The sequence below is a fragment of the Crocodylus siamensis genome, chromosome 2 (genome assembly GCF_052110815.1).
Source record: "Crocodylus siamensis isolate JL-2025a chromosome 2, ASM5211081v1, whole genome shotgun sequence".
Taxonomy (NCBI): Eukaryota; Metazoa; Chordata; order Crocodylia; family Crocodylidae; genus Crocodylus; species Crocodylus siamensis.
In genome coordinates, this window is record NC_143396.1 from 66700809 (window position 1) to 66725915 (window position 25107).

The 25107-nt window shown below is 41.4% G+C and overlaps 1 protein-coding gene across 6 annotated transcripts in view; it reads left to right on the forward strand.

Moving 5' to 3' along the window:
• SORBS2 (sorbin and SH3 domain containing 2) overlaps positions 1 to 25107 on the forward strand; it is a 405698-nt gene that overhangs the window by 130306 nt on the left and 250285 nt on the right. For all 6 annotated transcript variants that reach the window (XM_090036070.1, XM_090036067.1, XM_090036068.1 and 3 more), the window contains exon 2: positions 13842 to 13915. The gene's annotated coding sequence lies outside the window, so the exon portion shown is untranslated. The remainder of the gene's footprint in view (positions 1 to 13841; positions 13916 to 25107) is intronic.

Sequence of the window (25107 nt, forward strand, 5' to 3'; positions counted from 1 at the left end):
GGACATGCTTTTCTGATTTGAGTCCAACTAAGTATTGCTTGCTTGTTGCCTGATTTTTTTTAATGTAACGTAAATATTGGGTCATTTTAATCTTCTGCACTGAAATCAGGAAAACTATGAAATTTCCCAAGTAATCCAGTAATTAAAACAAAATGAACACCAAAGTTTTAAAATGGTCCATACAAAACGAAAGGGTCTAAGCTCCCTCTACACATGACATATATCATGCAATTACTGTGGTAATTTTGCAATTAATTTAGACCAGCTACACGTGCACATTAACTATCACACCATAAAAAGGTCCATTCAGCTATATAGTTAAAACTCGAAAATGTATAATAACTTTATAGCTGGTTTCTGTCCATCTCTAGTTTGCATATGTAGCAGCACCTACCCCTGTGGCTGGGGGCCCTGTCAGCTGACATCCACAGAGGTGCACTCTCAGTCCCAGTAGTGCCCCATGGCTGCTGCTACAGGATTTTCAGTCCTGGAAGCCATGGGACACTACCAAAACTGCAAGTCCCATAGGCAGAGGGAGAAAATATTATTTGGGGGGCTGAGTACACATGCAAGCACCACCCCCAGGAGGTAAGTCTGTGGAGGAGAAGGAACGGGGAGAAGAAAGGGGGGGGGCCAGATTGAGGCCCCCATGGTGAAGGAGGGAGTGGGGCAGAGGCAGGGACAGGTGTTGGGGTAGGTTCTGGGATGCTCAGAGCCCTGGGTGGCTCATCCAGGGGCGCAGGGGGGGAAGGGGTTCCTGCCACTGTGTGCACCCCAGGGGAGACAGGGGGGCATATGCCTCCCAGATTTGTGTGTGGGGTGGAGTGGGACTTCCCCTGCATGCTGGGCTCTGCACCCCACTGCTGCTGCCTCTGGAGCTGCGCGATGCTTGGGTTGCGCCTGTGGCCCCTGCCCACCCAGCAGCTGCAGGCATATGCATTCCTCAACTCCTGCAGCAGTGGCAAAGGCAGCAGGGTGCAGAGCCCCAGCATGCAGCACCAACCCACCTCCACCCTGTGCAAAAATCCGGGGGGTACATGCTCTGCCATGCCTCCCCCAGGGTGCACACAGTGGCAGGAGCCCCTCTGCACCCCTAGAGAAGCCACCTGGGGCTCCAATATTCCCATGACCCACCCCGGGGCCCCATTCACACCAACCCCTGCCATTGCCTCTTCCCCACTCCCTCCTTCACTGTGGGGGCCTCAATTTGCCCCATGCCAGTTCCTCTTCACAGACTGAGACTTGCCTGCCATGCTGGGTAGTGATCCCCATGCTGGGCTGTGAGTGTCTGAGTCTGTGCTTTCCCCCTCCCACCCTACTCCAGCTGCCCAGAGCCAGTGCCCGGCATGCCCTGCAGCCCTACTCACTGGCCCATGTTTGGGAGGGCTAAGCCCTGTTAGCCCCAGCCTTACACCACCCACAGCAAGTCCCATCAGCCACAGGGCTTGCAGATGCAGTAGCTTTCTACTTGCCAATGCATCCCAGGCTCTCTCTGTACCAGCAATAAGACATGATAGGAACTGATGCTGGAACCTACAATCATGTCTCCTGTGATGCACATGTCCATCACAGGAGGTGTGATTCTGTGGATTGCGCATCAGATCCTGTCATGATTTTTCCTGAATGTGTAGAGAGGCCCTAAGGTAACTAGAAATACGTTTGTGAAAATGGATTCTGAAAAGATTCAGACTGTTTGCAGATATTAAAAAAAAAAAGTGGTGCCTTACTTTAAACTTGGTGCACTCCCACACTGAGCCCAGCACATGCCCAGAAGAGGTAACGTATGTTAGTTGGCACCAGCTTGGCAGACATCTGTATAGATTGGGTGCCTTAGTGGGGCTTTTTATTGCTTTTATCTAACAGCTGATTGACTCAGCTTTAGCTAAAAGTACCAAAAAGCCATGTTGGTGTGCCTGCTCTATACAGACGCTGCAAAGCTGGGTTGAAGTAATGTGCTGAAAATTTTAAGAGCCATCAAAGACAAGGGAGCAAGGTAACTAATTTTATAAAAACTCACACCATTATGTTATCATGACAAGACCAGGATGACATTTGCTTCCTAAAAGATTCTTTATGTAGGTTTTAATGGAGAAGCTGCCATAGTGCCCAGGTCCAAAGTAACCATGAACAGTTTTTTGGAGGGATTTTACATCCCTCATATTTTGCAATAGTCAATGCTGTATTATTGCAATAATCAATGCTGAATTTCTCTGTGCCAAAATTGTTGTCTTCTTTCCACAGACCTACACTCTCCCTACTTCTTTTTATCAGTTTCATCAGTTTCTTTTCTCCAGTGGTAACTGAGTTCCATTTTCAGATTTCAGCAACACAACACTTGGATCAGTTTGAAGTTGATCAAAGTAAGTGAATCTATTGCAGTGTTGTTCAAATTAGCGTTCAAAATGAGATGCCTGCAGAATTCATTACACAAGACACAAAGAATGACACTTTTGCCACTTTTTGCAGTGAAGCCACGATTTTACTCTGTGAGGTTCAAGTAATATGGTGACCTCAAAACAGTTGCAAAGTTCACTTTACTTCAAGGATGGGTAATTAAGAGAACTGCTAACACATTCTGTTTTGGAAAGCAGAAAAGGAAACCACGGAGGGACAGATCATGTATCTTGGGAGACAGTAATTGATCTGGTTGTTCTGGTAATGCTATGAAAATTCTTGCTCTGTTTTGGCAGTTCTGCTTCTAGTCCTTGCTGGTTTGATTTGCCTTCAGACTTGATTTTAGTAACAATTCAGGGGGTCAGAGAATGATTTTCATGTAATCAGAAACAGTTTTTTTTCTAGCTTCAGAAGTGATTTGCTTTGTGTTTGTTAACTTAAAAGGCCAAGCTTATTTGGGGAGATGAAGAGAGAAAACCTAGCGTATTAATGACTGTATGATATCACATGAACTCTTGCTTACTCTTAAAATGCAGTCCAAGAGACCTGAGAATAGAATTCTGATGTATTCCAGAGATCACATTAATGATCTATGGCTTGAGCTATCATAAAACACAAGCCATTTTGCTGGGACAAGTGGCTGCAGTAATGACGAGGCAGACAGACCACTTTGGTAAATCATAATTCATAAATATCACTCATAACTGGTGAAGTAATCCATCTGAAAACAAAATGCTGAGCTCTCTCTCTGTTCTGCCTACCCTATTTAGCTACTTTTTAGTTATTGCTATGTGTTTCTACAAATAGATAAAATGTTACTCAGTTGAATGTATAAGGGGGTTTTAAAGAAATGCAAAACTCTAAAACTCTTGGTTCAGAGATGATACCTTTTATTAGACCAACTGAAAAATCGCCAAAAAAAAAATTTTTTTTGCAAGCTTTCAGACACACGCACCCTTCTTCAGGCTGAGGACAAATCCAAGATTGGAAAAATCCCCTTAGGTAGAAAACAAACTTCATTTTGCACAGAAGTATTTTGAGGCTTTGGGTCCCTGAGTCCTTTGTGTGAGTTGCTCCTTGCTTTGCAGATAAGATTGTTGTCATCTCTGGAGGGTGTCAGATGTCATCTTCCATGTTTCAGGGAAATTGGGGTTTAATGCATTAGTATAATTTAATTTAAAATAATTGTTTGTTTGCCTTGAGTACTGTCTATGTCCTTGAACAAAACAACAGTATTTGAGAAGGGCCCTTACCACTCTGGTGTACGATAGCGTTGCAGAGCACCTAAAATCATTTTAGTTTGGGATGTCTTTATACTTTATTACCAAGGTAGTTTGAGGTTCTCTTTGAAAACATCTTATAAGCATTTACTTTTACTTTTAATTGGAAAATTGGGCAAGAACTTGTAACCTTTGTGCCAAGATTTTTGTACCCTAGCTTAAGAGGCAACCTAGCTGGAGTTATACCCCTTTCATAGGGTTGCCATCACTGACTGAAGCTATTCTGGGAGATTTTTTTCCCCCAACATGATGTAATGTCATTAATTGTACTGTTCAACCCGTTCACCATATCAATCACCCAGATTGCTTTCAACAGTCACCAGGAGATCGATGCTGATTCCGCTAGACTCTTGGCCAATCCAGGAGGGTTGGCAACGCTACACTTCCATAAGAAGCTTTCCTACACGTCTTTCTTTTTCCTCAAATTTACTTACAAATCAGTCCAGAAACATATTTATGAAAGTATTTTAGAGCTGTGTAGTTTTATATATAAACAGTCATAAACTGACTAGGGCTACTGATGGCATAGACTTTGTACATGTAGTAACACCCATCAGAGCATCTTCACAAGTTATTTAACTGAAACAAGAATGCAAGTAATCATTAACCCATGTTGGTAGGATTTAGAAAATCTGTGAACCAAATAATTAGAGTGCAGATTACAGGATCTGCAAAGGAACCTGGCCCTAGTTAAAACTAATTCTAGTTTCCTTTTGTTCTGTATTCATTTTACTGTTTGCACAGTCCTTTTGACATTTTTATTATGAAATATACAATATTATGGCAAGAATACATGGCAGAGCCAGACACAGAGTTCTGCTTCTGGTTCTGTCAATACTTTCATGTGTGGTTATTAGGGTTTTTTGTTTTTGTGGGCGTAATAATTTAAGCCACTATTAGCACCTCTACACTTGCTATTAATGTACCTTAGGGCTATTGTGCAGTAAAATAAGGGGCAGAAAGTTTTCCCCAGGAAACATCTACACATGCACCCATCAGGAGCAAATTTGCTCCCAACAGAAGCAGTTCAGTACAGTGTTCTCCCCACCTACAGTAGCCAAGGGGAGCTCCAGGTTCCCCCAGATGCCAGCCCCAGGCTGGCATGGGACACAGGTCAGGCCTGAGATTCTGGGGGTGGGGGAAGCTATCCTGTCTCCGGGTTACCTGCCTGCCAGCCCCACACCCTGATCTGCATGGGAGGCAGGGGGAAGGGAACTTCCTCAACAGTTTGCTTCAGGTCAGCTGTCAGCTGTCTATACATGCACTACTGAGCAGTACCTAAGGTGTGGTTTATCTAGTACCGGTACCTACAGGTACTAGCAAACCACACATTAGACTAATTTACTAAGCATGTGTAGATGGTGATGCTTTACTGCACATTAGATTAGTGTAATGCACAGTAAAGTGTCTTGTGTAGACTGTGTTCCTCAATTTACCTGTATGTGAAGATGTGATATATCAACCTCCTGGGTTAGTAGAAGATTTGACTACTACTTATTTTTAAAGTGTAGCTACATTTTGAAAGACAAATCTAGCAAAGCTATTTTTTTGAAATGGTAAAAGAAGTTGTGTTTGCCCAGATATGTCTTGTTTAAGTATAACACGAGACTGAATATGGACATAGAAAAAGAAAAGGGTCAAAGATCTATAACTGTGCTAATATTGAAGCATTACAGAGAATTAGGGTATGGATTTTAATTTGGGTATGGGTTTTAATTAGCACATTTCATTATTTCTAGATGAGACTATAGCAGCTTTATCAAGGAAGACATTTTTACTTCCTGCAATTACTGTCTAACCGTGACTTGCCATCTTGTGGTGCCAATGGCACTCAAGCTTTGCTACAATTAAAATATATAGCATGTGGCTTGTGTTGCAGTCTTTATTTGGTTTTAATTAGCAGTTGATGCTTTTTTAAAACAAAAAAACCCAACCAAATTGACAAAGTTTGCGTGCAGCAATGAAAGCTAATCAATTTGAGTCAATTTAAAGTCATACAGTGTGTAACACGCTGTCCTATTGCACAGGAGTGTGCAGTCTGAATGGTGATAAATCATACTGGCTTCAGAGAAATGGAAACTATTATTGGTAGAAGAAAATATCCTCTGGAAGAGGTAAATTACAATGATCTCAGATATAGTGATAAAGGTATCTCTGTTTAGAAAACATTTGTATGCAATGCATGCCATTTCCCTCCTCTCTCATTTATAGAATCTGATGAAGTAGGCTGCCTCCTGTGAAAGCTCATCTCTTTCTGAACAAGTTAGACTCTAAGGTGCCATCCCCCTCATTGTTTCTTCCACCTGATTTGAGAGGAAGTGTGATATTACATATTACAATTAGCATGTGCTAACTCAAAGGAATGTTAATCAATATTAAAGTTAGCATGTGCTTTGAGCAGTCCCACATTAAGGGTTTATATTATCTATAATGTGCAGTGCTCAGGCCTGCCAGTAGGTGTAGTTAGGCACCCCCCTCGCCAGCTCGCTAGCCACAAAATAGCCCGGGGGAGGGGTAAACTCTGCTTGGGTTACCCCCACTATTTGCCCTCTCTGTCCCCCAAATTCCCCCCTGTACTTCCATCAGCCCCTGGATCACCCCCCAATTAGCCCCTCCACCACAAGATTGCTTCCACCCTGATTTCCTCCCCCACAATTACCTAGATCATTGCTCTGCTGTCCCAGTAGCCCTCCTCTTCCCCCCTTCCACTCCAGATTGATGCCAAAAACTGAGAGTGGTAGTGGTAAGATATTCCCCTCCTCTACCTGTTCCTGGGTTTCCTATAGCCTGTGCTTCTCCCAAGTACCTGAATCTAGCCCCTGTTGGGCTCCATGGCTTTCTGGCCACTCTTCACCCTCTTGCCCCTTCTCCCCTGCTACTGCTTCAGCAGGGGCTGTATCCAGATGCATGGGACTGACACAGATTTCAGGAAGCCTGGGAACAAGCAAGGAGAAGGAACCCCTCCCTGTGGCTACTGTTGCTGCTGCTGTTGCTCTCAAGTTGATTGTGGTGGCAGATTGATGATGTGGCAGTGAAGGGGCTGATAGGAGGCAGAGGGGCTGATCAGAGGGAGCAATCAGGTGGGCAATTTGGGGAGGTAAAGGGGATGACTGGGGTGTCGGGGGGGCATCTGGACATGAAGAGGATGATGGAGGGGGGCAAGGCAGTAGCAGCCCAGTGGCTCTCTGCCCACCCATTCCCCCTTCCTCTTTCCCTGCTCTTGTTCCCATGTTCCCCACCCCACTCATCTGCTGGTCAGCTATCCCCAGCTGTCAGTCCAGGGCTGTATAGTCCTGGATAATAGCTAGTCTACCTGGGAGCAATACCTCCAGGGATACTGGAGGACTGCAAATTAATGATTGTATCAGGCAGAAATTAACTCAAGCAACACAGAAAAGATAATCTTCACCCAAAGTAGCACAGCACTTGTTAATAAGCCTTAATATGTGATCATTCAAGCTTTAAGTGCCCTTCACATTATTTAATTATAATGTGTAATCTCACCCTAACACAGTTAGTAGAAGATCCATGGGGAGTGCAGTGTTGCAGTCACACCCCTTCTTTGATTTCTGCTCTACCCAAAGTGTAAAAGCAACTGCCTGGCAATGGCAGCAACATTTCTATTCAGGTTACAGTGAGGGAGTCACTTGACTTTGTGGTTCATTATAATCTACATGATTCCTTCTAAACTCTTCATTCCACAGGTATTAACAACCCTCTATTCTTTTGTAATAGTCTTGATGTTCCACTAGTCAAGCTATCCTTTCTCCTGCAGTTCTGCCATCTGTTAGCTGCTCCTCTTAATGTAGCTCCTATTTCACAACCCTGCAGACTGTTCTTAACTGTAACTAAAAACATCAACTCAGGTGTGGAAATAATTTTCGGTGAAGTATTGGATGCACTGACAAGATGCTCAAGAAGACTAGATTTTGTTTTATGAATCTCAGAGATGTGCATTTAATTCTAATAAATATAGGACTAATGAAACAACATCTGTTGATTATTTTTTCCTAGTTTGTTGTGTTTTATAAATAATATATAACATAGCAAATTAATGCACATTCCAGTAGTTATATTTGTTTAGTATCAATGTTAAACTGAATAATATAACAGTAGGCCCCTAGCTTATTAATAAAGCCTCTACTTTTACCTGGAGAAAAATGTGCATTGTTATATGGGATGGTTATGGACCTCCTGAATTCAGGGCAGCTACCGCACAATTTTGCATCCTAGCACAGTGCCAGGTGCCATTTTCCTGGCAGAGAATGGTAGACCCCTCCATGCCTCTGATTGGCTGAGAGGCCCTGGAAGTCATGCCCCTCCCAGATTGACAGATGGCCCCAAACTGGGGCTTGTCAATGTGGCAATTAATGGCTTCCCTGGGTTTGATCATGAGATTAAGCCCACAGAAGCCATTAATTACCACATTATTAAGCAGTCTAGTATGGAGTTATTGGCTCCATGGCCTTAACCACACACCAGGAGGGGAGGCAGCTCCTTGCTCCAGCAGGTGGGCAGGCAGGCAGGCAGTGCTGGGCTGGGTATTTGTAATTCAATGCAATGCGAAAAAAAATCAAAGCAAAAAGAGACACGGAGGTTGGTCTTCTTTGCCAAGTCTCTGACTGGCTCCTGGACCAAGCCTATGTCAGGAGCTCAGCCTCCGATTTGCTCCCTCTCTCCCCTTCTCCCTTCCCCATGCTTCAGGACACCAGGGCTTCCTGCCATTTTCTGTTTTGCAGCCCCCTTTTTTTTAATTTTCCCCCTGATCACTCACGTATTTTTCACCTTTTTGTGGTCCCTGGGCTTTTTCACAGAGATTGACCAATTTCATAGTTTCTGTAAAAATCACAAAATTGTGAATTCAGGGGGTCCCTAGTGATGGTACACCGTACCATCTGTACCCCGCTTTTCAAAATCCTAAATTTGCCCAGGAATACGGCTAGCTACCTCTCACATTTGCTTCTTGAAAGTGAGGACTAATAGCACCATGATGATTGCTAGCTTCCTTCCAAATTCTGGTAGCTTTTGATGTGGACAAATGTTCTCTAGAGACTACAGCAGACCAGGAGGCTCATTCAAAATTCACACATTAATGGGATTTTAGCCAAGATCTGAAACAATATCAATAGTATTCTAGACCCCAGTGTAAGCCAGTATGTAAGTATTTGCTTAACTCTAAGCACATAAGTAATCCCACTGAAATCACTACTGCGACTAACTACTTAGAGTGCAAGACTGTGCTGCACTTCTAATCAGGACAGCCCAAGATAGCATATTAGGGCAAGCATGGGCCTATGTGGTTTTAAGCTGTTATTGCAGCTTCCTGATCCAGGCCTGCTTAAGTAACTAACTGGAGAAACACCTGCTGTTATTTAGACAGACTGGGGTTGCTGGGCTTGATAGGAGCCTGCAGATACTGCTGTAACTATGGGCTGCAGACTGCATGTTAACTCTGTTTGTGCTGTATGTCCTCAACCCTTGGGCTCAAAGAGGTCCTTTGGGAATCAGCTTGTATCAATATTTCCCCTGGGCTTTCCACATGGAAATCCTCCCAGGACCATTTTGGAGGTGTTTTAAGGTCTCTCTATCCCACTGTGGCACTTCACAAAGTATAAAGGATCCTGAGAAGAGTAAAGACCTTGCCGTTCATGCTTAGATTCTTTGCTGGACTGGCACCATATTCAGCTCTTAAACTGAGCCTCTTACCATACCTTCCACCTCAGTATTTATGCCAACAATTGATGAAAAGCACATACCATTTTTTGGTTTAGACCTGTACAGGAAAAACTCATGCTATTTTTTTTAATTGGAACCATGCCTAGATAAGGCATATAGGATTGGATCCATACTCATTACCTATATGGAACTCCACTGGTATAATTCATTCTCTAACCTCAAGAATTGCAAAATTGTTGTTCTTCCATTCTATGTCAAGATAACCATGAACCTGGGTATGAGATCAGAGGAATTGTGTGGTTAGTTGTTTTAAGTATTGTCTTGTATAGAGGAAGTTGAATGTGCTAGTAATTGTCTAATAGGCCAATGAATTAATGCGTTTGGGGTAGATGGACAACCCTAATTTTAATTTCATTTGCTTTGTTATCTATAAGCTAAATCTAATTTTCACCAACTCAGTGGGGATGCATCAAGTAAAACACCCATGAAATGAGAAATGGATCTAATATATGCATAATGTTTGATTAAGCAAAAGTAACTGAATTAATCTTACTGAAATGGCACTATAGCAATGCAGAGTAATTGTGCTGTGATGTTTAGCATATGTATAAATAATTACTAAAATGCTTCAAAGTCTTCTTGCCAACAGGTCCAAATCAGTTGCAAAATCAGCAAACTCCCTGCCTTTTGATCAAAAAAGAGCAGTACTGGACAGTAGTTATGGCATCAAAAATCTGTGTTTGAGTTATAGAGCTGTTCATATTAAGTGAGGTTGGCACTAAGCAACAGCTGCAGTATTTTAGGTAATATACTGGCAATAAGTATCAGGAAAGCCATCTTGATTTTGTTTTGCTTTTTTTTTTAAAAAAAGGAGAAAATAAAAACTCAAACCAGCACTTATACTAGAAATATAGTGAATGATATTTGATTTAAGGCCCTTATTCAAAGGTATTTGAATAAGTTTCAGAACTGATGTCCGAATTCCCTGTGAACAGAAAATGTGTGTGTAAGTCATACAAACAAAGCACAAACTGCAGGGTATGACATACGCAAGACAACTATTCCCCTATAGTCTGTAATCCAAACTCCAGATGGATATTTTTAGTCTACAAAGGATACACTGTGTATTTTGATCTAAAAACAAACAATCAAACATTGGGACTAATTCCCTGCTCAGATTCCTTTGCTGGACTCCTAGCTGTGGTCCTCAGTGACATGGAGGTGCAGCAGCAGAAACTATCTGCATGAGGGTGGTGTTACAGGTTACATCTAAAGTCTAAACCATTCTAAAGGCACTTAAATAGGAGTGTCCATGCATTAAAGGGTGTTCAGCTGTGCTAAGTACCATCTAAGTAACTAAGGGCGGGGGTTATCTTTGAGCTGTTCTACCTAACTGGATCTAGGATATTGTTCTGCTCCACAGAGATAAAGCAACCAATTTCCAGTCCTCCAGCATCCTAGGATGCAGGGCTCCGAGCCTCTTTACCCTTAACAAATTGTCCACCCTTCCTAGTTCTGCTGCTCAAGGGGTAGTAATGGCCCCAAGCCAACACCCCCATCCACCCCTACATGGTGCTACTGTGCCAAATCCAAGGACCCAATCCAAATCCAGGAGACCCAATCCAGGCCTGTGGGCCAGGAGCCAGGAGCCAGGCATAGGTTGTCCCCTGATAGGGCTAAACCTTTTCCCCACATCTGGACAGCTGTCCTCTAGCCAGGAGAATTTGGGTAAGGCAGACATGGCTTCCCTCTCCATCCTCCTGCATTCCTGGGGTGGGAGGGAAGAAAGGGCTGCCTAGCACAAAACATGGTAAAGCATAGAGCCTGGTGAGGTATGCTTCCCTGGGGTCCATATTGTCTCTGTGGTTAACCCCTGGGGCTTTTATAGAGGCCAGGCTCCTGGTCATACCTCTGCTCTCTAGGCCCTCTAGTGCCAAGCAATGGTTCCTCTGGTCGGAAATGACATTAAGCATTAATTTGAGACTACTCTGAAGCTGTTCTGACTTAAGACCACCTAACGTTCCACAGGTTTAGAATAGTTTAACGGTAACCTGTAAGAGCACTCAGTATTGCCAACCCCTCTGTGTCAAAAATCATGAGACAAACTCATACAAATCAAGAGATTTTGAATGTATATCATGAGATGCTATTTTTGAAGTGTGTGTGTGTATAGTGGGGCATTATTTGTGAAGGTGTCGGGGGCTGTGGGTGTGTGTGTGGGATTTGGAGCCTGGGGAGGGGAGTCCCTGCACACCCTGGCAGGATGCGGTGTATGGGGGTCTGGAAAAAGGGGCAGCAGCAGGGTTGGGGGGTGTGGCTTATAAGTGAGGGGCAGACACACACACACACACACACACACACACACACACACACACACACACAGAGAGCCACCCATGGCTCTGTTGCATGACTTGCCCCAGCCCTGGGGTCCCATTCACCCCAGAGCCTGCCCCACTCCCTCCCTCACTGTGGGGGCCTCAATCTGCCCCCCTCCCCCTCTCCCTGCCCCTTCCCCTTCCCATCTATAGACTTAACAGCTTGGCGCTCTCTACACGTGCCAGAAGAAAAAATCTTGAGATTTTGATCTCTCTATCAGGAGATCTCGAGTCAGAGTTGATTTGACTTGGAAATCAGGAGTCTCATGATTTTTTCATGAGAGTTGGCATTACTGACACTCTTTAGACTGCCAGTAGGCCTGAAGCTACTTGGTATAGTCCTGACAGTCTATGGCATAAATATGGCAAATGACATAATGAATTGCAAATTCTGAGCAGTCTTGGTATCTCTCAAAAATAGAAAGAGATTTAAAGTGGCCATCTTCAGGCAAAATGCCTGATAAGAATGCAACAATACCTCTCCCAGTATTATTCACTTGTTGGCTCAACAGCAGTTTTCAGCTATCAATAAACTGAATTTGCTACTTCTACAAACTGTTGTACAGGTTCAGATTAGATAGCTTGAATGTCTGGAATGCAAAGGTAGGTAGTGATGTAGGAGGTATGGTATGTAATACGGAATTTATATGTTTTTAATTAGTTTTCAGGGAGTTTTAAGAGGAAGGGGTACTTTGTACGCAATGGAGTCCAATAAAAAGCTTACAAGTACCAGGAATTGTAGCAGAGATGTTGATACCTAGCCTTTATATACCACTTTTTATATGCTGATCTCATTTTTTTTTTCTACAAATGTCTTCCCCCCCCATACCAAATTCATTTTAAATGCAGGAAAACTGAGGAATGGAGAAAGTAAAACAATCAGTTATATTCTGTTCTAAGTATATGACAATGCTGTTAGTATCTTGAGAGCAATGGTTATTTTAATTCTTCTGTATTTCCCTAGTAAGAGGGAAAATATATGGCAATGCTGTGATATCTTGAGAACAATGGTTAGTTTAATTCCTTTATATTTTCCTAGTAAGAAGGAGCACTCAATTTTACATATGTAGAAGAGAACTCTATGAGAATGTATTTTATTTTTTATTTTTACAAAAAAGTAAAAATAAAAAGTAAAAGGTTTTCTAGGTTATGGTTGGTAAGTGCTGATTAATGTTGAATTTGGTAACCAGTGATTGTGGATTATCGGTTCCATTTCAAAATTAAATTAAAAAAAGATTGCTTGTTCTCATGACATATTACTTTGCCTGACTTATCAGATTTCCTTCATGCATAAATTTTGTGCATCAAAAATCCAGGACTGTTTATAACTTGTTGTGTGTTGTCTCTTTTAGCCTAGATTATATACAGTAGGATTTCCATCTGTAACCGCGAAAGGGAAGAGGAAAAATGAGAAGTATCTAAAAACAGGCCATTCTTCACATTGACAGAATATCCAGAAATCGGAAATTGTGGCTGGCCAAAATAAAAAGGGGAAAAAAAAATCCCCATAAATTAGCATTCTGTGTTGGAGATCTGCACATGATCAGCCATGCTTTCTGGATAAGTCTGTCTGTTGGTTGTTGCCATGGCTACAAAAAGCTAGTGGAACCCAATGAACTGTCTGCAGCATTGCTGAAAGGATCAGCCATTTTGCTTATGGAAAACAGTGTGACATATTATGCTGTGCTTTACCATGGAATAAACAAAAAATCTATTCAGAGGAAACAGAGGAGAAGATGAGGGAATAATTACTATAGCTGAGAATGCCTACACGCTGCCATCTTGACAAGCTGGTGACGGCTCATTCCCATTAGCTGATCAGGGAAGGTGGAATGCAGAGTGATAGTGCTGCATATCTGCTGTCAGGCTGGGGAGTAGGTTTTTTGTCTTGTAAAGGCAAGGTTTCCCTGCAATGTTATCTCAACCACTCGCGAGCTGCTCCGAGTGAAAGCTGGTGACCCAAAAGAAGGGTGTTGCCCTCTCCCAACATTGTTCTTGTGCTCTGCTGTTTAATATGAGCAGGCACCACTGGAGAAGCAGGTGTGCGATTCAGATAGGCTCTGTATTGTCGGCTGTACAAACCGCCCTCTCAGGTTTACATGCTTCTTATTAACAGATTGTTGGCTTAGGAGCTTCTGCTTCTGAACTTAGACCAGGAGGCTGCTGTGCATCTCTGCTTGTGTGAAAGAGGTAAGCTTTTGTTTGCTTGGTTTCAATTTTATAGAAAATACTTGCATAAAGTTTTGCTCAAAGTAGCATCTCAAATGCATTCCTATTAAAAGTGACTTGTTAAAGCTTGTATTTAATGATTTTGATCATATTATGGTTTATTTGTGTGCAGTAGTGTAATGTAACAATTAAAATGCTTCCTATTTTGAGAAAAAAAATGGGTAGTGAACAAATCTTATGCACATTTCACATATACACAACAGGGATTTTATGCATCCTGCTATGATTTTATATTGTAAGGATTACATGGGATATCAAACATTATAGAACGGAGAAACATTTTGTTTGTAAAACCTTAAAATCCTTGATTCTCCCAGCATTCAAATACATGCATTGTTCTCTGTCTTAATAATGTAGCTAGATTTAAATTGTCCAACTGCTGTGTGCAGTATGTAGGTCATAATAGAAAGCAGCTTTTGCACTAGGCTTTCTTTATAGAATGTATCCCCCAGCACTGTGTTTGATTAGTTTCTGGTACTTGTACTGTTAGGAGTCTAGGTATTAAAGGCAGCTCACACCTCCTTTTCAAAGATATCGTGCATACCATGCTAGCACAGAGCACAACACACCCATTGTGTCCCTCAGTTTGGCATTGAGTAAAAGAAAGGAAGCCAGCACTCCACATGGAGAACAAGCACCAGCTATAGTTTAAGACAGCTAAACTTCTATTCTTGCGCACCCTCACCAGCAGCTGGTCCACTAAGAAACAGACAATAAAAAGGCTTAGACAAACGCACAGAAATATTTGAACAGGGTGTTTCTGGTGAATGGCTATGTGCTGATAATATGGACCATCAGTTCCCAAATGAATTGTCCCTTGATGCACACAATACAGATCCTGATAAAGAATCTCAGAAACGGAGAGCAGTTATGAGGACAGAACTAGGTCAATAAAACCACAGCGCATTGGTGCAGCCAGTGATCAGATAATCTTTAAAATATGTTAAATAATGGCATTTCAGCCCAGAGTTGTTAAGAATGCTCTTAGAGAATAACATAATTTCGGACTTAATAAAATAATGAAAAGCTGAAATGCTTTAAATTCTATACACGGACAGTTAAAATTTAAACAGCAATTCAAATTCATTTCTTGCAAACTGCTAATAATATGTTTGCATTCGCTTCTAATTCACAGTTGTGTAGGTTTAAATCCCACTGAGCTAACTTGTATGCTTGGACTATAGAATGGGCATTAGATTAATCAGTAAAAGCCCCACTCCTTAATTACATTGTTTAACTAGTAACCAATCACTACGCTATAGATGGTACTGTAATTGGGAGGCAAAGTCTAAGACCATTTCTAATTTTTTTTTAATATATGCGCCATAAAGTGAACATGTTGAGCCAGTGCACAGAAAATATGACTTCACATTTGAAATCACTGGCATAGGACCAGAAATTGCTTTAGCTTCCTCCTTCAAATCACTCCCTCAAAAAGCCATATCTTCCCTGAATCAGGTCTGCTTGTTTCCTTACCAGTAATCCTCCCTTAGGCTCCATCTCTTACCTCTTCTGTTTCCATATTTAGCCTGGTAGGTGTTGTGCAGGTAAGTTTGTGTGTGGGTGTGATTAACTTCTGCTACAGAAAGAATGGGTGGAGCTAAAACTTGAAAAATGCATTAACATTCTTCAGGTAAAACCACTAAAACAATTTAAACTTCTACTTTATAATGGAAATGCTAAGTCTTCATAAGGACTAAAATCCAAAACATAACGCACTTTTAAGTCACAGGTAGACCGACCGGGCTCCTATTGTCAAGAAGTACAGGCAAAATACTAAGAAAAAATAAGGGTGGCTGCAAGGATATCTCATACAAGCAAAAATGAAAGGTGCTTATATGAAAAAATGATAGACAATAGTGAGTTCTGTATTTTGTTGGATTTTTTTTACTACTTTTCCTTGCCTCTATGCTCATGCCAATTCCCAGCTTTGCTTCTAGTGCTCTTAACATCCTTCATTGCTGACCTTCATTCTCTCCACCACATACATGAGCAGTTCATAGACAGATAAACAGATGACTTTAAGTGCCTTGTAGATGCTGCTGAATAGTTAGGTTTTCAAGAAGAATTTAAATGTGTAGGAGGAAAAAAAGCCATTTGCAGAAATGCAATGGAAGCCAAATTTTATGTTGTACAAGTATAAACTGAAGATGGAATCTAATTTTTAATAGAAACATAAAACAGGGGGGAGAGGGGGAATGCTTTGCCTGACCTGCTAAGGTGTATCTAAAAAGGAATCTATAGAAGAATTTGAAGGTTATTTAATGTATAAAAAAACCTGATAGATACAAAAAGGTACAAGTCCACCTATGAAAAAGGGACATTTTGCCTCAGTTGAAATCACGAAATTTTGCCATGGAATTCAGTGGCAAGCTTTCACCTAAGGCATGCTAATGTTTCAGATATCTGTACATTATGGAATGCAGCAAGTGTGGGGGTGGGGGGAAACCTTGTAGAATAGGGTTAGCATTGCACTCCTCTCTCTCTGTGACAGTGGTTCTCAGCCTTTTCAGCCTTAAGACACTCCTCATTAGACTCAAAACACCCTATGAAAAATGCCTGCAGTAGTGTAATTATCTGTATTATCTGCAATAGTGTAAAGCACATGAACCACAATAATTTTTTCTGAATACATACACTCTAAAAAATGACACAGAGCTTGTTCTAAGGAGATTCAGTCAGTAGGTCCCTATGTTGTTATTTGTTTAGTGAGATTCATGTGGTCAAAAAGTACATAGTAAACCAAATCAAAAGGACCTCCCCATGAAGAATCCAAGCCCAAACATTTGATGCCTTTGCCATAACTGCCAAAGAGTGGCTAAAAGTACTTGTAAAAGATGGTGGGTAAGGATTGGGTGGCACACAGGAGCAAGGTGAAGTACTAGTATGCATGACGATTAAGTAACAGTAAATGCCAGATTCCAGAGGTGGATTAATGAGCAGGCACACAAGGCCCAGGCTCAGGACTCCCTGAAACAGAAGGGCCTACTGATTACAAGATAAACCCCAAGGTGTCAAATAGGAAACTGCAGTGTCAAGGGTGTTCTGACTTGTAGTGGTGTTTCTGAGTTTGCAGCAGGATAACCCTTCCATTATTTTTCTGTAGTCAAAAAAAGGAGTGAAAGCTAAGAGCTGGCATTTTTCATAGGGTGTTTTGAGTCTGATGTGGGGTGTCTTAAGTCTGAAAAGGTTGAGAACCACTGTCATAGAGAGAGGAGTGCAATGCTAGCCCAATTCTACAAAGGTTCCACTCCCCCCGCTTTCATTTCTGCCTTTTAACTACGTAACCAAATATGAAATATTGACAATAGTCTCAATATTATATTTGGGTGGTGGTGAAGGCAGTTGTTTTGGGCCTCATGCTCTTTGGGCCAGGGTCACCAAGAATTGTTGGGGGCCTGCAGAGATAAGATGTCATACTATGCAATTACACTCCTACCCTGAAAGACCTTCCTGTACCATCTAAAATTGTAAGAAAGACAAATCGGCTATGAGGTAGTGCCTAAGTAGGCAAACGATATCAAATTTGATCATTGACTCATTTCCGAATAATGGTAGAATAATAATTTTGCCTGCATAACAATACTGGAATATACCTTGCATATTAAAATATCACATATTTTACATTGATACTTTATTTGAGGATCTGTAGTGTGGCAGTTGCTGTGTGTTAAGGAATGTGCAGATTTTTTTTTCTTGCATCCTACTGTATAGCTATATATTTTTTTCCAGTTTCATTATTTCAGTTTTGCTTAAGTACCTTACTCATGGCCTGCTGCTGTGTTGCTCTCTGAGTTGCTTATATATAAACACAACCTACACATATATGACTCTTTGCCACATTACATGGCATGATAACCTGTGCAACCTACTGATTCTGTAGATCCTCGTCCTTTGTTCCATCTACTATAAATATTGCCCAGGTATGTAGCTTTTCCATTCAAAACACTACAAAAATAGTGCAGTACTAGAATTGTGCAAAAAAGTGTAATGAGAGCTGAAAAATTGTCAAACTTCCCTGAAAAGTTTTCACAGATTCACAGAAGTTTAGGGCTGGAAAGGACCTCATGAGATCCTTTCCAGCTCTGGGCAGGAAAGACTGCTGAGGTCAAATAACCCCAGCAAGGTGTGTGAACAGTTTACTTTTGCAGATCTCCAGGGTCGGTGCCTATACCACCCCCGCTAGGAGTCTATTCCAGGGTCTGGACACAGTTCATGATGACACAAAGTAAAATGCACAGGACTCTTTAAAAAAGGGCAAGTATATGATACAAAATATCATGGACTACATAAATGGGGGCACCATAAGATAATCATAAAGATAAGTAAGATCACTAAAATGCTGAGCAAAGTAACTGTAACTTAAAAGAGCATTTCTGAATAATGGTATTTGTGAACTACAGTGTAACCGTGCTCTATTGTATGTGAGAGCTCTGACGTACAGTATCTCTACCCTCACCCCTACTCCTACCTTTTGTTACATTCACGTGTTGAGCCATGATGACCAACAGCATTTCACAACGAGTGCTGCTCTGAAGGACTTTCCAAAACAAAATGGAGCACTTCCCTTCTGTTTCCTGTTCCTCACTCTAATTAGATTCTTGTTTTGTTGTGTATTCTGAGCTGTTCTTTCATTGTGCCTTGATTCATCCACCCTTAAACTTATCATCCTCACTCAGCCCCCGGGCTTGCCCGGAAGAGCACAGACCTAATTATAGTTGATGGACTGGGCTGTTCTCTTGACGACTGGCTGTTTTTTAGAATTGATATGAAGGCTCCTAGAGCTTAAAATTTTTGTTACCACTTTAAACAAACAAAAAAATCTTTCACTATACAGTTATTTTGGATAAGTAACATCATTTATTTTGGTAAGAACTTACAATTTTCCAAGCAAACTCACAACATTTTAAGACTGAAAGCTGTTGTTTCTAAAAAGACACCATATTTTCATGCCTCAAATATTATACACATTACAAAGGGGTATTGTTTTATTTTAATGCTGTAAATATATTATATTTATTTACTGAATAATAATCAGCTCAATTAAATATGCTATAATTATCAACAGTCACTGATTAGTTTACTTAATTTTCAAGTGAGTGTTTTCTTAAGTTGTCTTTTACTTTACTTTACCAGTACCTGATGTAAAAAGGCAAAAATAGCTGGGGAAAGCTGAGAAAGATAATCAATGATTGTAGTTCTCAGTGCTGAAAATAAAGTGAACCAGACCCCTGTAGGCATATCAAAACAAGGAAATGGATCAATGTTTAGAGATCTAATGGGGCTGCTAACGGCAGATCAGTAACCAAGGATGAAGGTCAAAATAAATGAAGAGTTTTAAAAAATTTGGATGAAATAATGGCTATATGGGGGGTCCAATTCTCCATTCAGATTCTGCCAGTAAAATTCAGGTGGTGAAATGCCAGCAATGGAAGCTGAGAAATGGTAAAATTTTGAAGCCAGCTGAGGAACTCAACAATTTTATAGCTCAGCCCACAAAGAGGAACAGCAGTCTAGGAAGGGGCACAACCAGGGACAAGCTAGAGGAATATGCTTGTCCAGCATATTCCTGTGAAGCTTCTATCGTGTGAAGACTTCTGTTTAACCCTAACCTTAATGTAGAGATGTTTCACTGCATACCGAAAACTTTAAGGAGAACAAGTGGTGAATTTATCTTGCAGAAAGACGTATGGATCGAAATGATCCACAAAACATCAATGTATAATAAAGATAGAGAAGTCACTGTGTAGAAATTATAAAATCTTGGGGTAGAATAATGGAAAATTAGGGTTGGAAGGGACTTTAGGACGTCATCTAAGCCAACACTGTTCTTAAAGCAAGACAAGCACCAACTAAATCATCCCACCTTTGTCTACTTGGGTCTTAAAAACCTCTATGGGTGGAGATTCCACAACCTTTCTGGGTGGTGTATTCCAATGCTTTATTACTTTCCTAATGACACAGTTTTTCCTAATATCTGACCTGAGCTTCCCTTGCTGCAGGTTGAAGCCATTATTCCTTATCTGTCACCTGCCACCACTAAGAACAGTCTAGCTCCATCATCTTTGGAACCACCCTTCAGGTAGTTGAAGGCTGGAGATGCAGATAGAAGAAAATCCAACAAGGCATTTAAGTCCCTCATATCTACTGGGTTCCCCCCTTCCCACAAAATGAACAGCAGTGGAATAGTACCTTGACAAAGGCATTTTGGAATACAGTAGAATGACAAAAAGCAACTTGATACTGTAATACTTGAGTACAGTACAGGCATACCTCGGAGATATTGCGGGTTCGGTTCCAGACCACCGCAATAAAGCGAATATCGCAATAAAGTGAGTCACATTAATTTTTTGGTTTCCCAATGCATATAAAAGTTATGTTTACACTATACTGTAGTCTATTAAGTGTGCAATAGCATTATGTCTAAAAAAACAATGTACATACCTTAATTAAAAAATACTTTATTGCTGAAAAATGTCAAGTGAGAAAATGCTGTTGGAAAAATGGCGCCAATAGACTTGCTCGATGCAGGGTTGCCACAAACCTTCAATTTGTAAAAAACGCAATATCTGCGAAGTGCAATAAAGCGAAGCGCAATAAAACGAGGTATGCCTGTATAGAAGATGTATGAAGTGTAGTAGTAGGAATGATCTAAAAGATTCTATAAAAACTAATAAGACTGAATGCCTAAATGGGCTACAGAGAAGAATCTGAGCATATGATTTCCAAGCCATAATACAATATTAAGATTTTACTACTGTCTTGTTGACTAGGAACATAACAAAATAATACTTAATACTAAAGGATATAAAAAAGGCAACAAATTTTAATGAAACAGTAAATGATAGTTGATTACATTTAGGAGCACATAAGTTGAACTGAACCTCTAAAACGAACAAGGTTTAGAGACAGAATATATTGACACCTTAAAAACTATTTACTGGCAATAGGAGTTTCACAAAACGAGCTTCTCTTCACTCAGTCCCAAGTAACAAATAAGAATGGTCTCAAAGAATAAATTTATAGAGTCTCTAAATATACTGCCCCCATCTTGATAACTGTCAGTATCCGTAAGGAAGATATTGTTCCACAGGTCATCAGTACAACTAAACTGTAAGAATGAGTGAAGCTGAATATGGTAATTACACATTCTTTGCTCATGATAGCAAAGCAAGGGGACATTCAATAACTGAAAAGGCAACGAATGTTAATACATGAATGTTTGACATAACTGAGCCTGTGGACCTCTTGCAACAAAATATCACTGGGAGCATCTACACATGCTTTACTGCAGAGTTGACTAATTAGCTCTGCAGTAAAGCATTACCATCTACACTATACTATCTTATGGTGCAATTAATTAATCGTATTAAGGCACAGTAGATTAATTAATTGCACCATAAGATAGTGCTGTCAGGAACAGTACTGTCTTACAGCATAGTTACTTATTGTGTTAAAGCACATATGTAGATGGTGTCTGGGGCTGGCTGGGGTATAAGTGTGCCAAAGTGTGGGGGCTGCCCAGCCCCACACTTTAGCATCTTCGTGCCCCAGCCAGCCCTAACAGTGCCTAATGTTGGCACCTGTGCCTTCTGGCAGACTAGGGCTGCTTTGCCCTGGCTCAAACTGGTGAGGTCCTGAGCTCAGTGTCTGCATATGCATGCTGGATCACAACAGTTTGAGTATCTACACATGCCAGTAAGGTGCCATGATAAACTCCAGCACAGTCTGTACCAAAGTTTATTGACTTTTCACTTATTTAATGTCCCCTTGCTTTGCCATGGGCAAAGGATATATATAATTACTGTATTCAACTTCAGCCATTACTTCAGCTTAGTTCTACTGATCTGTAGAACAATATCTCCCTTATGGATACTGCATACAGTATTATGCCTACAACCACTAGGTGCATCTACATGAGATATTTATTGCCTAGCTGCCTAATTAGCTCTGCAGTAAATGTATCAGTATCTACATGTGTGCCCCTATTAGGGAACAGTAAACTAACAAACTTTGCCACAGGTTAGTACTTGTAAAAATTAATTGCACATGTAGACGTGTCCACTGAGACCAAGAGTTCTGCAGGACTACAAAAATACTTAACTGGGCTTTATAAATGAGAATAGGGCCATTAGACATCTAAATTGACTGACTTTAAAACTGCAGCTAGGAGTCTTCAGAAAATTCTAGCCATAGACTTTTTTTTAAACAAAAGTTCTCTTTAAACTCTGACAAATAAAGGTAAAAAAAATAACCTATTCGTTAGACCATAAACCAGTTAGTACTTTATAATAATCAGAAATTGCCTGATAATCAGGGTATTCCATAATTACCCAATACAGAATATTTTTTACCATTTCCTCTGAAACAACTTCTAGTAATCATATAGAGAGATGTTAATGGAGAAAATAGTCCTCAGTCATGGGCAACTGGTCAGCAACTGTGGGGTGGGTCTTTCAATGGCCAATCTCACCAACCAGTGGGGCAGTCCCACAGTAGCCAATCTCACTCATCAATTCCAGAAGCGGCATGGCTACTTTTGCTGGCTGTCCCACTTCCTGGCCAGCCCCTGTGCACCCCCTACGCATCGCCACTGTCCTCAATGCTGATTTGGCATGGCATTTCCTATGTCCCCATGCTTGTTTTTAAAACCCCATGGAATCACTAAGGAAGTTTAAGTAATGAAGTTCAGAAACAGCTCAAGTTTTCTGAGATGTATACTAGGGCTGTGCGAAGCTTCAGTCGCTGTTTTGATTCACCAGAGATTTGGTTCAATTTGGTGGCCAAAACTCTGCATCCATATCAAATTGGGAGACCCTTTAGTCTCTCCACATCAAATCTGAACCCTCTGAATCAATTAGGAGAGATTCAGAAAGATTTGATGATTTGGAGATAGACACAGCTTTAAATGTTTTTTCTACATACCTCAAGGTACCAGGTGGCTTGTGAATGCTGAGATGGTGGGGTGGATGGAGTGCCCCACAGGAGTGCAGGGGGTTCTCCAGCATGCTTGGCAGCAGACTGGAAGTGGACCAGAAGTACTTCTGGTCCACTTCCAGGTCTGCCAGGAAGCGTGCAAAGGGTCTCCCCCATAACCCCCTGGCTTGGCGACTGGTGCTTCCTGGATCTGTGGGGGCACCTGGGGTCCCCCCATGGATGATTGCTGAGCTAGGAGGTTTTGGGCAGTTATGGGGGCCTACGTACTAAGTGGACCAGAAGTACTCCCAGTCCACTGCCGGGTTCACCGCCAAGCATAAGCCCCCCTACCTCCCCATGCTCCTGTGGGATGCTCCATTTGCACCACCATCGCAGCATTCATGAGCCAAGCCTGGTACCTTGTGGTATGTAGAAAAAACATTTAAAGCTGTGTCTATGGCTGAATCGCTGATTCTCTGAATCAACATTGAATCTTCAGATTTGGATTTGGCCGAATCTAATCAGGACAGTGATCCAAATCAACTAATTGAATCACTGTCCCCAATTTGGGCCAAATGCAAATCGAATATGACCCATTTCACACACCCCTAATGTATACCACAGTGAATGACACCATATGAATACATACATGATGCTTCCCTTTTGAACATAAGGGACCACATCACTAAACATTCTTCTAGGCACTAGCATGCTTTAACTTTCTTGACATTTCGATGCAGGTATGGTCTAACCGACATCTTGATATTTTAGATTTTACTATTTAGTGTCAGGGTAACCAAATGAATTGGGCCCCAAGGTCACAGTGGGCTGGGGTGGTGATTGGAACACGAACAGGTGGGATTAGCGGCGGCGGAGTCTGAGAGGCACGGAAGCGTATGGTTTCAAAATAAGATGGGTTTACTTACTCACGCTTTGAAGCGGAGGCACAATTCTTTCTTCAGTTACAGTTATGAATAAACAGGAACGAAAAAAACAACAGAAGGGGTCTGTTGGCCCACAGGGTTCTGGAGTGAGCCCTTGCTATCTAACCACATAGGGCTACGGGGGGCTGCCCACTCCTTAAGTCCCAGGGCTGGTCAACAGCTCATATAAAGGTAAACAAAGAACAGAACGAAATTGTAACATGTTGAGATGAGGAACGAAGTTGTGACGCCAGTCCAAAGACAATCGAATGGTCGTGAAGAAGTCCGAGGTCGAAAGCCAGGTGAGTCAATAAACAAGAAACCGAAGTCGAAGTTGTAGGGATGATCCGGATCGGTGGTCGTTGATCGGTGCCAATGTTCAGAAACCAGAAGATCAGTACAGTAATAAACGTAACGAGATGGATGCAAAACGCCAAACAAGGGAGGAGACCAGTAGGCCAGAAGGCTTAGCTGAGAAGCAGTCCCTGTAACAACAGCCTCTGCTTTCAGCTCGAGCGGGTTTCCCCCACAGCGTGAGACAGTCTCTGCAACATGCTGCGTCTGGGCTCTCCCGAGGGAGGGGCTCACTAGTCTTTTATAACAATTTAGTGGCCAATCAAAACACTCTCCACAGAGAAATTTCTAGTCCGATTACCTCATGTCAGGTTCTGACTGAGCATGCGTTCAGCCAGGAGCTGACACAGTATGAGCATGCGCCTGTGGGGAAAGTAGGTCAGTAATGACTGACAGGCCAACAGGTCACCCGGGGGCACGCACTGGGTGAGCTTCGGAATTTTCCACCCGCAGAGTCAAATGCGCATGTCAGTTCTGGCACTTCTGTGTTGTCAGCATACACTTAAGATTTTTCCGCGACATTTAGAAAGGACAAATAAGCACAGTGAAAAATGTTTAGTATCTCACAGGTATTAACCAACTGCTGTTTGAAATCATTTATGCTATCTTATACATTTTAAAGCTAGGTCCTTCCATGATAGAGCCCAATAGTTGCTATGCCACTATTTGGGATTTTCTTTTTTGTTTATTTTTTATTTATTTGTGTTTTTGTAGTTCCAAAAACTACATGCACTGAAATACTCCCACAGAGCTCAGACGCAGGCAAATTTCAATATATTACTCTTTTTTAGGAGAAAATTGTACTTTATGGGAAGCTATAGAGAGCTATGATTTATTTAAAGCTGATTGATATTGATATTGTCAAATAATTGATTGATATTCTCAAATAATTGATGTTTGACACATAAGTGATATTGATATTTCTCACAAATATTTATTACAAATAATCGATATTGTCAA